Source organism: Hyperolius riggenbachi, chromosome 6 (assembly GCF_040937935.1).
Source record: "Hyperolius riggenbachi isolate aHypRig1 chromosome 6, aHypRig1.pri, whole genome shotgun sequence".
NCBI classification, from domain to species: Eukaryota; Metazoa; Chordata; class Amphibia; order Anura; family Hyperoliidae; genus Hyperolius; species Hyperolius riggenbachi.
The window spans coordinates 56,515,545-56,534,455 of record NC_090651.1 but is presented as its reverse complement, the minus strand read 5'-3'; the positions used below and the strand labels follow the sequence as shown (position 1 = coordinate 56,534,455).

At 45.3% G+C, this 18,911-nt stretch overlaps 1 protein-coding gene and 1 long non-coding RNA gene across 3 annotated transcripts in view; one reads left to right on the top strand and one right to left on the bottom strand.

The window, feature by feature from the left end:
* The window catches only part of LOC137520852 (uncharacterized), a 66,663-nt gene extending 66,356 nt beyond the window's left edge, over positions 1 to 307 (bottom strand). The window contains exon 1 of the long non-coding RNA XR_011021952.1: positions 220 to 307. This is a non-coding gene — a long non-coding RNA (uncharacterized lncRNA). The remainder of the gene's footprint in view (positions 1 to 219) is intronic.
* The window catches only part of ROR1 (receptor tyrosine kinase like orphan receptor 1), a 428,674-nt gene that overhangs the window by 36,779 nt on the left and 372,984 nt on the right, over positions 1 to 18,911 (top strand). The window lies entirely within an intron of this gene.

The window sequence follows — 18,911 nt, the reverse complement described above, 5'->3', positions numbered from 1 at the left end:
TATTCCCCCAGCGCTATGTTGAAATATGGCACATAGTTATGTTCAATGGGGCGTCAGAAAATGCAACAACAATATATGCATCCACAGTGTGTGATCAAACTTCCAATGCCTCAGTGACTGAGATACTGCAGGCAGAACACTCCACTGGCTGTGTCAGGCAAGTTTCCACAGGACATATGAGTAACTATGGCGACCAAAGATGTGGAGGGATCAGAGTACCTGAGCAGCGGTACAAACCGCTTGGTGAGCCGGCTGGTCGCCTTTTGCCACCGCCTGCATGGATTCCGCTGCCTGTGATGTAATCCCGACAACCATGCAGCACAAGGGGCCACTGGACTTCCTGATAGTGCACACTTCCTGTCCACTTACTGCTTCCCCCTACCACTGGAGGGCTGGCTACTCTTCTCTAAGTAAGGGAAGATAAAGGGGACAAAATAGTGCAGGCTGTGCACAGACACTGCTACTTACTGGATAAAAACATGTTTTCATGCATATCAAAGGATTTAAAAGGAACCTAAACTGAAGAAATACAAACAAACTTTAACTTACCTGGGGCTTCTACCAGCCCCTGCAGCTGCCCTGTGCGCGCACTGTCACTAAGTGATTCTCCCGTCCCCCGCAGCGATCCTCTTCCTGCCAGCCGACTGGCCAGTCGACGGCCACTGCGCATGCGTGGCCATGTATGTCCTTGATCACGCGCTGGGAGCGGTCTGTGCATGCACAGTAGAGATTTTTTCATGCTGCGCATGTGCAGATTGCTTCCGTCCACGGTAGTGTGATTAGGATCAGGGCTGCACATCCAAGTGACAGAGGGTTGCTGCGGGGGACCTGAAGAATTGCTTTGTCTGGAATTGAGCACAGGGCAGCTGCAGGGGACTGATAAAAGCCCCAAGAAAATTAAACTCCTTTTCTTTTTTCTCTACAGTTCACGTTAATGTGCAATAAATGCACATGCAGCTCTAAATACTTTGATGTGCTATAAAACAAGTTTTTATCCAGTTAGGGGGCCCATACACTTAACGATTTTCCCGCCGATATACAGCAGATTTGATCATTGTCGGGAGTGCGTCGATAGTGGCGTTCGAATGTCCGACGACCGACGCTAGTGGTCACCGCTGCTCCTTCACCGCTGGGCTCTGGCAGGCTTCACTACTTCCTGTCCCGACAGGAAGTTTAAACAGTAGAGCGCCCTCTACTGTTTAAACCTCCCTGGACAGGAAGTACAGTGAAGCTGCAGCCCTGGAGTCCAGCACGGAGAAGAAGACAGCGGAGACCGGGGGAGTCGTGGCGGGCGGAGCAGGTAATGTATGCGGGGGGAGGGGGGGTGGCGGCTTCACAGATTGTGATCGGTTTCATGCTGAAATCGAGTCACAATCTGTTTGCAGTAAAGGCAGCCATACGATCCCTCTCTGATCAGATTTGATCAGAGAGGGATCTATCTGTTGGTCGATCTGATGGCAAATCGACTAGTGTATGGCCACCTTAAGTAGCAGTATCTGTGCACAGATCCCCTTTATCTTCCCTTACTTAGAGAATAGCAGCCGGCCCTCTAGTGGAAGGGGGAGGCAGTAAGTCGACAGGAAGTGTGCACTATCAGGTAGTCCAGTGGCTCCTTGTGCTGCATGGTTGTCAGCAGTGGTTATCGGGATAACTGGAGGTCATCACTGGCAGCGGAATCCATGCAGGCGGTGGCAAGAGGCGATCAGCCGGCTCACCAAGCAGTCTGTACCACTGCTCAGGTACTCTGATCCCTCCACATCTTTGGTCGCCATAGTTACTCATATGTCCTGTGGAAACTTGCCAGACACAGCCAGTGGAGTGTTCTGCCTGCAGTATCTCAGTCACTGAGGCATTGGAAGTTTGATCACACACTGTGGATGCATAAATAGTTGTTGCATTTTCTGACACCCCATTGAACATTAACTATGTGCCAGATTTCAACATAGCACTTGGGGAATCCTTATGTTTTTTTCCATTTCATCCATGGACTGCCACGTTGCAGGAACAGGAACTTTGCAGCCCCGATATGATTAGCGACAATGCCTTGTTGCTAATCTTTGGAGGGGGGGGGGGGGGACAAATAGCAATGAGGGACATCAAAGCAGCGAGGGAAGCCTCAATAGGATCCGGAAGCTTCCCTCTCTTTAGGTAAGTATCTCATTTTGTACCCGAACTTCGGCTCAGGTACACTTTGACCAAGTGCCATGTTTAGTTTATTTCTACTCCATTGATATGCATTGGTGGTGAGAGCCATTGCGGAAAATCGTGATACGAATTTGCATCTAGTGAAAAACGGGCCCTTAGTTTACTATACCCGAAGTTTTACTTTAGCAGAGTTTACTATAATGGGATTATACTGCAGCTTTATATGTTTAAGCTAACATATGTAGAGTGAAAGTGTAGAGACGCTGGCACTGCAGTAACTCCTTGTGAGGAAGAGGGAGGAGGGGGGCGGCACTGTCACCACAGCGGGCATGGAGGCTGCAGCCTCCGTAGAAGCGCATAGCGCGAAACGGCCGTCAGGCTCCTCTCCCACTGCACCCACCGCAACTCATCCACCTCCACTTCGGGTATGTGTTTTTTCTTTACAATGTATGTGAACCAATAGCTGCATTTTTTTTCTGGAACTTGAAATAAAGTAATGACAGCAGTGCCGGCGCTTTTCTCCTCCTTTCATGCATAGCTTTATATGTTTCCATTGTTGTTCGAGATACCTTAAAGAGTAACTGTTAGCCCCCAAAGTGAAATTTAAATCTGTACAGCAATGTTTTATTAAGTATTAAAGTGATCAAAAAAGCCAATGCGTTCTGCAAAAATCAATATAATTTTGCTACTATGTAGCCTTTTGCCCACGCTAACGACGCAAAGCCGCATATCAGATACTGATGACGAGCATGCAGAGCATGCCTATGTTTGCCCGACCACCCTCTCCCACCAGGACCAGGTGCCGATCTATTTGCACCACAAACAGCTGACCGCTCTGACACGGAGACAGAGCGGCAGCACTTCCAGCGGGAGCACCGCAGAGCAGCCGCCGCCGTGCATCTCTCACATGTGATTCTCTCACATGTGACTCGGCGGCGGCTGCTCTGCGGTGCTCCCGCTGGAAGTGCTGCCGCTCTGTCTCCGTGTCAGAGCGGTCAGCTGTTTGTGGTGCAAATAGATCGGCACCTGGTCCTGGGGGGAGAGGGTGGTCGGGCAAACATAGGCATGCTCTGCATGCTCGTCATCAGTATCTGATATGCGGCTTTGCGTCGTTAGCGTGGGAAAAAGGCTACATAGTAGCAAAATTATATTGATTTTTGCAGAACGCATTGGCTTTTTTGATCACTTTAATACTAAATAAAACATTGCTGTACAGATTTAAATTTCACTTTGGGGGCTAACAGTTACTCTTTAAAAAAAATGCTACCTCAAGTCCTCGTCTTGTCCCAGTACTGAGGTAAAGTGCTCCCCCAATAATTAGTTCTTTGTTATTTTTTACAGTTTCAGCAGAATTGCTTTTCGCAGGAGTCCTTACATTCAGTGCAGTTCTGAATAATACTTATAGTGTGAAAGGACAGAGGGAGCGATTGGAATTTTATTTCTAAAAAGTTAAACTGTAAGACCCCCCCCCCCGGGGGGTACTTACCTCAAGAGGGAGAAGCCTATTGAAGTCACGGATTCTGGCTGCGGCCATGATGCTCGTGTCTTCTCCACCTTTGTAAATCTGGCCATACACGGGTTGATAGTGGTCTGGTCTGGTAATCGATATTAAAGGAGAACTGAAGTGAGAGTGATATGGAGGCTGCCATATTTGATCAATTTTTAAACAATACCAGTTGCCTGGCGGTCCTGACAATCTATTTGGCTGCAGTATTGTCTGAATGCCACCAGAAACAAGCATGCAGATAATCTTGTCAGATCTGACAATGATGTCAGAAACATCTGATCTGCTGCATGCTTGTTCAGGGTCTATGGCTAAAAGTATTATAGGCAAAGGATCAGCAGGACAGCCAGGCAACTGGTATTGCTTAAAAGGAAATAAAAATGGCCGCCTCCCTATCCCTCTACATTCAGTTGTCCTTTAAGCTTGAAAACACTGGGTAAAAAAAATTGAGCAACATTAAGGACGCAATGTTCAGATATCGGCAGAATAAAAATGATCAAATGACAGGTTTAGACGAATGATCTTCTACAATTCTCGTACATTTTGAATGACCGTCATGATGGATCGCATCTGCATATAATAGTCAGCTGGGTGTCCAGTGCTATGAACGATTGTTAAACGATGTGCAAAGTTTATGGCGCTTGTCGTGCGTTCCACATCTGCATGAGGTGCAACTAGAAAGATGGTTGTTTGACATTACGCCTCGGTTTTTCCTAATGTCTGTCATGATAAAATCTACCAGTGTGCTGACATTGTAAGGTCATGTATGTAGATATATCTGTTGCTGTATTTATAAAGTTGGCCCCTAACAATACAATTTGCAAAACAATCGTTTACAAAATATTCTTTGTATGAAAGATCGGAAGTGGTTGTTTGGGTCCAATAATGGACAAACATCTCCTAACCAATCCCATCAGATAAATGGGATTGGTTTTCATTAATCTGATCAGATTGGTTAGGGGATTTTTGCCCATTAGTGGTCCCAATGGATAATTTCCGATTGTTCGTAAACATTGTTCGGCAAATTGTATCATTAATGGCCACCTTAACTGGTTGGAAAGTTGCTGCACATTAAAGAAAACCTGTCATTAGAATATGTCAACAAATGTGATACTACCTGAACCTTGGAGCATCAGTTATGGTTACCATGGTATGATTTCACTATTTAGCTATTACCTCAAGAATTTTCTGCTATCATTTTCCCTCCATGAGTGCTGCCATCTTGCTAGTAAAGTAAGGTGGCCATACACTTATAGATTTGCAGCAGATTCGACCATTAGATAGATTTCTGTCAGATGCCTGTCAAGTCGAATCTGACAGGAATCTATCTGATGTGTGCCACACACTAGGAACAGATTTCCAAAGGATTTCAGAATGAAAAGATTTCCAATAGTTTTCAGAATTAAATATATTGGAAATCGATCTAAATGCATTATTGGACCATTAAATCCAATGCAACTCTATAGGCCATCAATCTGCTACCAGCAGCAGATCGACCTAGATTTTTCATCCAGTCCGATAGATCGAAATCGATTGAAATCAGACGCAAATCGATAGGCTGATTTGATAGAATCGATTTCTGATCGATTTGGTAGAATTGAACAATCAATCGATGACTGAAATCGACCAGTGTATGGGCCCTTTTAGTTATGCTCACATCAGCTAGGTGTTTTCTGTGTGTTTTCTCAGTCTCCCTGCACAGTGATTTCTGTTATCTGAGGTAAGTGTGACTGACAGGGATGTGCTTTCTCACCAGTATGGTGTTTGCAGACAGGGAGATAAGACTTCAGTCATTTGAGAAGAGGTTGGTAATACCGTAAACAGGAAATGCATGTATACATAGCCTCATAAGCTAGTCGCTGCTCCACATGATTTTTCCAGCACTGAGCTGTGTTTTAGTGTTTAATCTGCTGTTTTATTTGAAAAATGTTGTTTTTTCTAGCAAGGTGGGCTATAACGTGCTGTGTCACGGTGATTGCTTCTTTGTCACGTCTGCTCCATCATTCAAAATGCGTTGATACTTTAGCAAATATTTGAAATTGCTCTATAATTATTTAGTATTTATATAGCGCCGACATCTTCCGCAGCGCTGTACAGAGTATAGGGTCTTGTCCCTCAGAGGGGCTCACAATCTAATCCCTACCATAGTCCTATGTCTATGTATGTATCATGTAGTGTATGTATTGTAGTCTACGTCCAATTTAGGAGAATCCAATTAACTTATCTGTATGTTTTTGGGATGTGGGAGGAAACCAGAGTGCCCGGAAGAATCCCACACAGACATGGGAAGAACATACAAACTCCTTGCATATAGTGCCCTGGCTGGGATTCGAACCAGGGACCCACCACCACAAGGCGAGAGCGCTAACCACTATGCCACAAGCTTACAGTTTCTCTGGGATAAATATGATGTGCCCCATCCTACATGGATGTATTAGTGGAAATTCTCCATACCACTTAAGAGCTGCAATGTCTGTTATAGTTTGTGCAGTGATGGCTAACCTTGGCACTCCAGCTGTGACAAAACTACAAATACCATCATGCCTCTGCCTCCTCGAGTTATGCTTAGAGTTGTCAGAGAAATTGCAATGTCTCATGGGACTTGAAGTTCCACCACAGCTGGAGTGCCAAGGTTAGCCATCACTGCTCTAGTGTTTCCCAACCCATCCCTGAAGTACCACTAGCAGTGCATGTTTTTGTGGAAATTCACAGAGATAATTAAAGCAAACCTGTAACTTTGCCGACAGGAAAAAGCAAATACTTACCTCAGAAAAGGGAAGCCTTTAAATCTTCCAGAAGCTTCCCACATCCTCCACCAGACCACTGCTGGACTCCGGGACCTTCTGGGAGATCGTGGCTGTGGTCCGTCCCTGCACGCACCTGCTAAGTAGTATGGATATAGATACTTCCATCTTCTTAGTTAAGCATCTATTTTTTTTTTATTGTATGCCACCTTAGGTTCTCTTAAAGCAGCCATACTATCCCAGGAAAAAAAAAACACATACAGTATATAAGTAAATAAATAATTATTCTACTTACATGTGTATTATACTGTCCACATTTTGATTTCAGTGAACGTTATATAGTAAATAAAGAGAAAACTGTTCCAGGCATTTACCATCTTTACTGCCTCTGACAAGCCAATCCTGAGATAATTTCCTCTCTTTTTTTTTGCTCCTAGAAACTTTACTGTTATATCTAGCTTGTTTTGTAAACACACGTTAGCACAGCATAGATCCTATTTCAGGAGCTTCTGCAGAGAGGTGAGGTGTATTTCCCTTCTCAGCCTCAAGTCGCACTGAACTGCCCTTAGCCAATCGGTGAGGAGCTGTAATGTGGGAGGGGAGATAACAAGCTTCCCTCTCCCCGGTAATGTACCAGAATAGAGCCAAGCTGACTGAGATAAGATTCATTACAGCAGAAACATTTATGATTATATTGGAATGCTTGCAATGCAGGGTCAGGATGTACACTACATAATAAACACAGGGCAGTGTGTAATGGAATTTGATTTTGATGCTGACAATCCCACTTTAAAAGGAATATTTACTTGAAACTGAACCTAATTACTCATCTGTGTATAAAAATACGGAAAGGCCACAGATTTCCTTTCAGGCCCTTCAGCTCAGCACGAGGGCCGATGTAACTAATGCCATGTTTTAGCGAAGTACAATGGATGCTGGTGGTCTTTGCAAACGGGGACCCTCTTTTCACAGTTCATTTTTTACATTGTATCAGTTGCTGACAGAGCCGAGTGGGATAAATCCTGTTATGCCCCAGAATCCAATTCCACCGGGAAAGAGTAAGTCCCCCTTCTGACGCCTGCAGACACCGAAGGCTATCCCTCACATTCTCCCGGCCTTCCATAGCCGCCATGTGCTTCTAATCTGCAGCAGGCCGTGCCGGGGCTGGTGGTGACAGAGAAAGATAGAGGTGTCTGCGCATCCCATGCAGGAGAGGACTCCATCCTGTCAGCACTGCTCAGAAGAAAGGCCCGCGAGGGGGATGTGTCTGTGTGCTGCGGATTCCTCAGGCTGCTATTGGGGTGCACAAAGCAAGGCCTAAAATTAAAGGCCATTGTAATGTACATCTAATGGAGCAGCCACTGGACACCCCGGGGAGGAGTGGGGGTAGAGCTGATAGGATTCTGTATTCTGTCTGCACTGCAGGGTGCAGAGGCACAATGAGGATGTCAGGCCTGGGCTGAGGTTATCTGTGAAGACTGGCGCTCTTGTGTCTCTGAGAGAGATCGCGCTGCTTGTGGTGGAATCCTGAGGTGCAAAGCCAAAGGCTCACATGAAGAGACTCACGGTCCACCCAAGGCTGAGCTAAAACATGTCTTTTTTTTTAAAACCTAAATAACTAAGAGAAAAAAAATAGCTACAGTATATGTAATGTATAAAATCCTCGGCGCTGTCACTTCAAAGAGAAACTGTAACCAAGAATTAAACTTCATCCCAATCAGTAGCTGATATCCCCTTTCCCATGAGAAATCTATTCCTTTTCTTAAACGGATCACCAGGGGGTTCTGTATGGCTGATTTTCTGGTGAAACCCCTCCCACAGTGGGATGTGGTACTGACATCACGCTGTGGGAGCCTTGTTGCATTGTGGGAAATAACAGCTGTTTACAAATGCCAAAAAAATGCAAGCAGCATCTCCTTCCAGTAAAAATGTCACCATGTGATAAATGTCAGAATGTAGATCAGGGAGAGGAAAGAGTTTGCAATGAACAAACACTAAATAAATAATTTTTACAAAATTATCGTAAAAATAAGCACTTTTTTATTACATTATTTTCACTGGAGTTCCTCTTTAAGATCCCCAGTAATTTGCCTATAGTCACCAAGTGCTCAAAAATGATATCTGTGGTCACCACCAAGCCCTGGTGGTGACCGAGGATATCATTTTTGAGCACTTGGTGACTGCAGGCGAATTATTGGGGATGTTAAAAGGTACTGTGCCAAGGATTTTATACTTGTCTTCTTCCATTGGGTATTGGGAACTTCTGGCAGCTATCTTTGTGCCATTTAGTGCTCATATTTATCTACATCTACAGTGTATGTAATGTAACAGAAGTAGTGTGCACAGGGGATGTTGCATTGCGTCCCCTGTAAAAGCAGGAACGCAATGGAACAGGAAAATCATGGCGCACCTTGTTCGACCATTGCCTTTTCATGCAGTGTAGCATACAGTCAACCAAAAGTGTGCTTCACTGTAAATGCCTGTGAGGGCCGAAATTGGACACTGGGGCCTAGTCAGGGGCGAACCTCAATGTCTATTGGCTACCTTCCTCTCTTATATAGTTTCTTGGTGTCTAATGGCCCCCCTCCAACCCCAATACAGTTCCCTGGTGTCTAGAGGCCCCACCCTCCCCTACTCAGTTCCTTAGTGTTTAGGGCTCTTTCACATCAGAGCTGGCATTGGAGAACGCTCAACGCATACGTTTTGTTGTGCGTTGCACTCTGTGTTTGTTTTCATGCGTTTTGATATGCATTGCACTGTAGTAAGTGTGCGTTTTCAATGCGTTACAGCACATAAGAAAACGCAGGTAATTTTAGTTTTCAACTTTCTACATTGTTCCTCTGTTGCATTCTGGGACTGATTGCCTGCGTTAACGGTTTAAAAACGCGCATAGTGTGCGTTTTACATTGACTAACAATGTAACGCATAAAGCTAGCGGCGACCGAAAAACTGCGCCTGGGTGCGTCGTAAAGCAACGCGCAAAAACACTGCGTTATATGTGAAAGCTAAAATGAAAGTCTACGGACTTTCATTTTACCTCGGGTAACGCAAACTTTACCCGTTGCGTTGAAACGCAGAAAATCTGCCCTAATGTGAAAGAGCCCTTAGTGCTTTCCCCCCTACCTTCCCCCACATGGCTTCCCTGGTGGTCTAGGGCTTCACCTCCAATATAGCTTCCCTGGGGGTCTATTGGGCCAAACATAATGCAAACTGGGGAAACCACTTGAGGGCCAAATTTAATGGCTCTTAAGGGCCAGATGTGGCCCCTGGGTCCCGGAGTTTGACATGTATGGGCCACATTCTTTAAATACAGGGTGCCTTTCTCTCTGTTTTCCGTCTGTCCTGTGCAAGAGTTCAGGTCCACTTTAAACATGAACTGTAGCTAACAGTGGTTCTTTATTTCTCTAGCAAGTCGTATATTAGGCCTGAGGTATTCCAGAACGAACACCAGAATCCATGTAATCGGATCATTAGCATGCTACGTTGTGTCACTCCATGTTTATGAAGCGTCATAATAAGGCAAACAAGCTGTGATCGATGGCCTGTGCAGAACACAGACCTGTGTGGAGATTCCGCATCTGTTTTTGCCGTTTGCTGCAGAGTCAGGCTGTAGAATCGATCCAGGCTACCAGATAAGCTATCTGCTGAGATACTGTTTATATGGGAATACAAGATTAACTGTCCTCTTCACAACCAATGACCTTTGTTTAAGCCTGATTAATGGTGATAGCGCTGTAATGACTTGCTGGATGATTTGGGGGATTAATACAGAAAACACAAATGCTAGAGTATCACCAGGCAGGATAGTTCAGGATCTGCTGCCTACCCAGAAGGCCTTTCAGTATGGCTTGGCTGGATTGTAACGTTTATCATGTAGTCTCTTCCTAGCTTTAAAGCAAACCCGGGCCAAAGCTCTGGCTCAAAATCTGATACTCACTATGAAGAGAGGTAAGCCTCAGGATCCTAATAAGGCTTCCCTCGGTTGTTGCAAGCCCCCCCCCTCCCCCCAACCCCCATTGCTGAGTGCAGACCCCTTCACATCAGGGCCACGCTATTCCTCTTCCTGGATCAATTGGCCGCATGAGCCCACATGCGCAGTAGCGAAGCTTGGAGCCCATGCACGCATTTGATCCAGGAGGAGGAGCTGCGCGGCTCCGATATGAAGGGGGCCGCACTTAGCAACGGGGACCACGGAGTAGCAAGGGAAGCCCCAATAGGATCCTGAGGTTTCCCTTAAAGCAGGGATGTCAAACTGTTCCTAGAAGGGCCGAGATCCTCACACATTTTTGATACAACTCAAATGAATTGATGGGTCTGAATCAGGTAAGGTGTGGTCCATCAGGTAGAACACATTGCTCCATTTCTCAATCCATCCTAAACTCTGGCATGGATCTGACCCTCCAGGCCTGGAGTTCGACACATGTGCCTTAAAGTAAGTATCTGATTTTGTACCCGAGCTTCGGTTTGGATACACTTTAAGGGCTGGAACCCACAAGGGCGTTTTTGTGAGCATTTAGCTAGCGTTTTCCCAAAACGCTCAGCTAATGTTAATGGATGGGGCAACTTCCACAGGAGCGTTTGCGATTTGGAAAATCGCAAGCGCAGGACATGCAGCATTTTGTTAGCGTTCGCGCTTCAATGCAAAGTATATAATCGCTGGCGTAATCGCTCATCAAAACCTGCATGGAGCTATTTTGCTAGCGTTTTAAAGTTACTGCACACTGTAACAAAATTAAAATTAATTGAAAGGACCAATCAGACTTTAAAATGCTAATCGCTACACAACCGCTGGCAAATTGATACACTTTTTAAAAATGCTCCCTAAAACGCTCATGAAATCACCTACAAACTGCTCATGCAAAACGCTAGCGCTTGTGATTAGCGATTGCGTTTTGCAGTGGGTTCCAGGCCTCAAGGCTTCCTCTGCTCTAAAAGATAAACAGCATAACAACCTTTAAAGAAAAACATTTTTGTTACAGCTGATACAAATCCTGCAATAAATCTGCAGTGTGTCTACTTCCTGCTTTCATGGAAGCAGACATATTCTCAACATCCTGTGTTTCCAAATTAGCTGTTCTGCCGTGGCAATGGAGATAGCTGAGAGTGGTTACAGTGGTGATTAGTCACAGATGAGGACCGAAATTGGTCGCATCAACGATCGGGCATACTCTTGGCGGCACAGATTTTCATCCAATCCGATTAAAATAATTGAATCGGATGGTCGATCGGCTGCCGAGTCGCCTCATTTTTGGTCTACCATTAAAAACACTTGTTACCCAAAACAGATTATAGTAAACTTCACTGATAACTGCATCATCCACCAATAAATATTTCAGGCAGCTAAATTACCCCTTTTTTTTCAAGTAATTTGGGCACTGTCTTTCAAGGGCGCCCAAATTACTGTCTGAGCGTCATTGTAGCCGTAATACACATAATGGCCTATGGTGGCGCCCAAACCTCCAGCACTGATTAGCACTGTTACGTCAGCTGGGCACCCCCTCCCCCCATTCTCTTTCCATAGGACAGAATGAGCAGCTGTGCAGATAACCAAGCAGCTCTTCTGTAGACTGACTGGAGGTAATCTTTCACCTGAGGCAATTACAAAAGATGCTTCCTGCAGCCCTCATCCCTGATCTGTGTAGCCTAATTTGCTACCCTTATAGCAGTCCTTGCCATGGTTTGCTATGACCCGGGCAGGGGAAGGAGAGGTTTGACACCTTCCTAACTGGCTATGTTTGAGGGATCATTCCTGTTCTCTACCCCTGCCGGGAGTAGCTTTAGTAAATGAGGCCCTGTATGTCTTTTGCAGCCTGATTCTTGAGTGTGGTTATTAGTGGATCTGCAAGCCCAGTTCTACTTAAAAAAAATGTTCACCTCCACAAAAAAATTATAAATGCTTATGTTTCACCTCAGGGCCACCTGGAAATGATCACAGCCCGTGGCCTTTAGATACGCCCATAGTGTTTTCATGCTGTTTTCATGCTTCAAAAACATTAACAACTGTAGCTGAAAATCTCCCCCCTGAAGAGACTTCAAAGATAGACTAACCTAAACAGAGGTTGGCAATGAGAATCCTCTCAGTGCTGAAATGAGAAAGAACTGTTTACAGCTTAATATATGTTTCTAGAAGTTGTACCAATGAAAAGGATACATTTTAAAGGGACACTATAGTGCGTTATATCTATTAGTGTAGGATGTGTGGAGATTTACTTTGTGTTGGGGTGTTTCTGGATGGAGTAGTCGATTGACACCCCCCCCCCCCACACACACACACGTTGGGCATAGTGATGGTCATGTCTCGGAGAACTCATGGAGAAGCCTGTGATCAGTTTGGTCAGGTGATAGATTTGCAAGTCTCTGGTTTGCTAGCCATGATCATGTGCTGAAGCAGGATGTGATCTCAGCAAATCGGAGCTTTGCAAATATCTATCAGCCGTTCAGACAAATCACATGCTTCTCCATAAGTTCTTCTAGACATGACCATCACTGGTTGAGTGACCTCTCGGGGTTGGATACTGTATAGACGCTTCGCTAGCCCAGAGGCTAGTGAGGCATGTGTTTGAGTTAAAAAGGAGGTGGGCAACACTTTTTATACCATTGTCCCTAAAGAATTCTTTTTAGGTAATGTTGGGGGGAAGGGGGATGTCAAGGACATATGCTAGTTTCTTGGCCAACAGTCCTTAAATGGGAACTTCAGACTAAATAAACATACTGTCATTAAGTTACTTTAATTATGTTAATTAACATAGATAATATAATCTCTTACCCACCCTGTTTTAAAAGAACAATCAAATGTTTGATTTCATGGGGGCAGCCATCTTTTTGGTTGAAAGGAGGTGACAGAGAGCATGAGACACAGTTCCAACTGTCCTGTGTCCTGATCACCCCTCCCAGCTGCACACGCTAGGCTTCAAATCTCAAATTCAAAAAAAAAAAAAACAACATCAGAAATCCCATCATGCACAGCATCAGGGGAAAAATGCACGGGCAGTTTTCTTCTGTGTAGCTAAAAATGAGGCTTGGGTAAGAAAAACAAAGTTCTGATGCTGTGAAACTGTTATAGAAACACCAAGCCTTTTCAGTGCTGCTGAGTAGATTTTTAGTCTGGAGGTACACTTTAACTGCGGCCTCAGCAGAGCGTAATCCAGTGTGTGTGCCTTGTCTAAAGCAATACTGAAGCCACCCTAAAATAAAAATACTCACCTGTGGAGAGGGAAGGCTCCCTTAAAGGACTTACGAGGCGAAAATGCTAAAAAAAGTAAATTACCTGCCTCATCTTTGATGGCACGGAGGACGCCGTCCGCGCCCTCCGTGCCGATCCGCCGGGTCCCCCCGCTCATTAGCCCCCCGGGCCGGCTGCCGACCCCACGGCCCGGGTCAGGCTCTCCTGCCACCCGCAATATGGCCGCTTCCTTTGCCCGCGGCTGCGCAGTACGCCTGGCCGCGAGTGCGGCTGCGCAGCTCTAGGGCCAGCCCCCCTGATCCACGCTACGTAGCTACGTAGCGTGGATCAGGGGGGGCTGGCCCTAGAGCTGCGCAGCCGCACTCGCGGCCAGGCGTACTGCGCAGCCGCGGGCAAAGGAAGCGGCCATATTGCGGGTGGCAGGAGAGCCCGACCCGGGCCGTGGGGTCGGCAGCCGGCCCGGGGGGCTAATGAGCGGGGGGACCCGGCGGATCGGCACGGAGGGCGCGGACGGCGTCCTCCGTGCCATCAAAGATGAGGCAGGTAATTTACTTTTTTTTAGCATTTTCGCCTCGTAAGTCCTTTAAGGTGCCCATTAACGGTACAATTTTTTCACCAAATGCTATCTTTCGATACCATTTTGATCGATTTGTATAGCAAAGTTGCCATTTATGAAGGCCATCAATAAGGAATGAATTTGGTCAATTGCTAAATAGAATAAAATCGATCCAAAAGTTGGATTTTATGATCGAATTTGAAGAAAGAATCATTCAGTAAATGTGAACAATCAATAATTACCTTCCGATTATTTTCGATCGTAAAAATTGCATCAACAGATCGCATTTAGTGAAGAAATTGTACCGTTAATGGGCAGCTTTATCGTCTTCCTGGTTCTCTCTCCGTGCCCTAGGTCCACAGCTGTTGAAATTTTGCACCTTCGGGAGTCTCGGGAGCACCCAGAAGACCCACAGATCATGCATAACAATAATAATTACTTGTGGCTCGTCCAGCGAGTATGCAGATTCATATTGGAGAACAGTCGCACGCGGGCTGTGGAGATGGGAATGTGCTGAACAGACTCCGCTCCCTGCATTCAGTTTTTCTGGTTACAGAAGATTTAACTCACATCTTGCCTAACAAAACAAACACATTTTTTCAAGTGTTTTTCCTCACTTTCCACATGAACCTCACAACAGAATCAGCAGCGCATGACTCGGAGATAAACCATGGTCAATAAGATGCAAATAATTTCAAGTTGATGCAGGATTATGCAAATTTTGTATGCAAATTAATGCAGCTTGAACAAATTTACCTCAGCGGGATTTGATTTGTTCATTTTCAAGCTGCATAAATTTGCATACAAAATTTGCATAATCTTACTGACCATCCATGCTATTAAAGGGCAACTGAAGTGAGAGTGATATGGAGGCAGCCATATTTATTTCCTTTTAAGCAATACCAGTTGCCTGGCTGTCTTGATGATCCTCTGCCTCTAATACTTTTAGCCATAGCCCCTGAAAAAGCATGCAGCATATCAGGGATTTCTTACATTTTTCATCAGATCTGACAAGATTAGCTGCATGCTTGTTTCTGGTCTGATTCAGCCCCTATTGCAGCAGGGCTGCCAGGCAACTGGTATTGTTTAAAAGTAAATTAATATGGCAGCCTCCTTTTACTTCTCACTTCAGTTGTCCTTTAAGTGTACAAAAATGTACATGGTGTCAAGTGGTACAGACTCTTTTAGTGACACATGACGAGGCCAGGAGAGATAGGTGAGCCTTCAACACTCACCAAGGGCAAGGGGGATGGGGCGACTCATACACTTGGAGGGCCAAGGTCCCTTAGTCGTCATAGAAACTGAACACCGCTACTGCTGCATATCCGATCAAGCCCTCGTGTGTAAGATTTCCTAGCATGCCTGATCAGTCCTGTTTCGCCCAAAAATAATTTGAAAGATTGCTTGGGTGGCGATGTTTCAGCATTGATTCGTCTCTATTTTGATAACATTATCAGATCAAAAGGTCAATCAGCCCCTAAAATCTATGAATGTATGGGCACCCTTTAAAGCAAATCTGTAATGACAAAGAAAAAAGAATACTCACCTATGGAGAGGGAAGGCTCTGGGTCCTATAGAGCAGTGTTCCCAAACCCTGTCCTCAAGCCCCACCAACAGTGCATGTTTTTGTGAAAATCCAAAGGTGTTTGATCAGCTCTGCTGAGACACTAATTATCCAACCTGTGAATGTTTGTGGTTTCCTACAAAGCATGTACTGTTGGGGAACTATGCTATAAAGGTTTCAGCGCAGTCCACCATTGCAATCTGCCACCTCCGGGAGCCCTTGGAAGCACTCACATCCCCAAGTGCTTCTGAAGACCGTGTCAGACTGGGAAGTGGTAAAACTGAGGAAATCCACTTGCTGGCCAAGCAGCAGTAATCAGGTGTTGCTGCTCACAGTAAAGACTTGCTGCAGGTTTCTATTGGGAGTGAGAACACAGGGTTACTGCTACTTGGCCAGCAGGTGGATTTCCTCAGTTTTACCACTTCCCAGTCTGACACTGGAAGACGGGCAGCTCCATACGGAGCAGTGCTTTTCAGCGCTGCTAGATTTGGGCGCCTCCATAGACTACAATAGGAATCATTCCTATTGCAGCGCTCAGTGAGTAACGTCGGCTCCGTCAGAAGACGGAGCCGAGGTTGCTTAAAAAACACAATAATTCGGCCTCCAGCGATCTCTGGAAGTCGAATTATTTCATTCTCCCACTATCCATGGCGGCCTGGAGGGGGAATAGTAATTAAAAGGGCCTGGACTTGTGCAGAAGCAGGATCAGCCATATACCGGCTGTATCCTGCGCCCAAGTCTACCGGCACCGATTTCAAATGTACTCGCTCCGTACAGTGCATGCGCGAGTGCAGCGCAAGCTGTTGTTTGCACATGCACAGAACGGAGCTGCCTGTATTTGGAAGCACTCTGGGAAGTGAGTGCTGATGAGAGCTTCCAAGGATCGACCAGTTGGTTTAACACGTGCAATGGAATGGGGTTGACAGCGCTGGAACGAGGGGACCAAGCGAGGATGGGGAAAACTATATAGGATCCAGAGCATTCTCTCTCCCCCCTTTTTGGGTCTTGGAAATCATTATACATTTTATTCATCATGTTACTTTAATCACTGTCATTACCAATTCTGTATTTTGTATTCTGTATTTTGTATCGTTTTTGTATTTTGTCACTAATTATGGATCTTGTATTGGTGTACACCATTGCCTGTATTATGTACCCCATGTTCGTTTCTTACTTTGTACAACGCCACGGAATATGTTGGTGCTTTATAAATCAATAATAATAATAAAAGGTGAGTATGTGACTTTTTTTTTCTTGGCTTCAGTATCACTTTAGGGCTAGTGCGTTGCGGAATCGCGGTGAATCACCGCAAGCGAAATAGCATGCGGGTGCGATTTCGCATGCTATTTCGCATAGGTTAGGGTAATGCGATTTTAACCATGTCACTGCCTGTGTGAATTAATATGGGTACCTATGTGAAATCGCTGCAAAAAAGCGCATGGGGAAAACGCATGCGATTTCCCTATTCAGTACATTGCGTGCGATTCGCCTGCATTCCACACGCAAGCGAATTCTGAGGGCTCTGCCGTGCAGAAATATCCTGCACAGCAAAACGCACAGCAAAACTGAAAAGTGGAAACAGGCCCAACCACTTGTATTGGCTGTTGCGAATCCGCATGCAGGAAACGCATGCGTATTCGAGATAGTGGAAACGGGCCCTAAAAGTGGACCTGAACTGTTGCACAGGACAGAAAGGAAACATAGAGAAATTCATCCTGTATGTATTTAGAGAGTTTAGCCTGTCTAATTCCCCCTCATCTGTGACTAATCACAACTGCCATTAAATCTTTCAGCTGTGTCAGGCCAGGAATCTTTTCTGCCTTGGCAGAGCAGCTAATTTGGAAACACAGGTTCTTAACCCTATGTCTGCTTCCATGAAAGCAGTAAGTAGACACACTGCAGATTTATTGCAGGATTTGCTGCAGCGGTGGCATGAAATGTTTCTCTGTAAAGGTTATTATGCTGTTGCTTATCTGTTAGAGCAGAGAGGAAATTCTGAGTTCAGGTCCGCTTTAAATCCCATTGAGATCCCTTGAGTTACCTTATCAGTACTCCCTAATCGAATGTATTGATCACTTCCGCATATCACCTTTTTACTGCCTCTTCTGGTCCCCTCAGTTTGCTGACCCATCAGAGTAAAGTTTTCCAGGTGAATAAAGTACATACTGGCTTCTAACTGGTACAAACCGGTAGATAAAAGGAAGCTGCTTAATGGTCGGCCATTATTAGCTGCTGATAATCCCTGTGGCTGGTCTGAGGGCTGTGTGTACACACATCACATGTAGAAATCAGTACGTCAGCACTAGAACATGTCTCTGCTCAGGAGCCAAACCCAGACGGCCATAAAACAGCTAATTGCATTTGTTATACACATGTACGTCTCATAGATTCTCCGTGATGAGCGGAATCAGATTGAGGGCTGCCAAGAATCTGCTCTGCGCTCATCTCGGCTCCAGCTTTTCCATGATGCGGGGCCTTAAAATCGTGCAAGTCAAGAGCCTCCGAAAGAGGGGCCAAGCTAAGTGCAGCAATCAGTCTCCGACCGTTATTTCTGCTATTGAATTCACCGCCTGTCAGCTGCTCTCTTTAACTGGCCGGGCGCTTGTAAGTGATTGGCGCTTATGGGCAGAAGACGGGATGCTGATCTTTCCCACAAGCGTGTAGTTCAGCCTTCTGTCTGAAAGAGGCCTAAGGCTTGGTTCACACAATAAAAGGTGTCCTGTCCTGTCAGTTTTTGACACTTGGCATCAGTTTTGCAAATGTTTCTGTGGCTGTATATGTGTTTCTACTTTCTACGGCGGTGTCTACGCAATAAAAGGTGTACATTTCTGGTCTGGTCCAGTTATGTTAGTTTTGTATGTATTTCTCTATGGGTGTGTTCACTGATCACACATAAAAAGTGTACATTTTCGGTCCAGTTAGGTAAAACTGATGCAAAACAGACAGGACAGTAATGGACCGGACTGAAAATCTGCAGATTTATGTGTGAACCTAGCCTTAGACAGAGAGCACACTAGTCAGAATTGGGGGCGATTTTCCCCTCCCGAAAATTGCGCACTTCCTCAAGTCACTGTGCACTCAGAATCTTAATTGTTTTGCGCTTGCCTGCGCTGCGTTTTTTAGTTTTCATGCACGAGTAAAGATGAGATCGGCACCATCCAATTCAGTAATTATTGCGCTTTTATTAAAGACAGGAAAAACACACGTTACAGCAA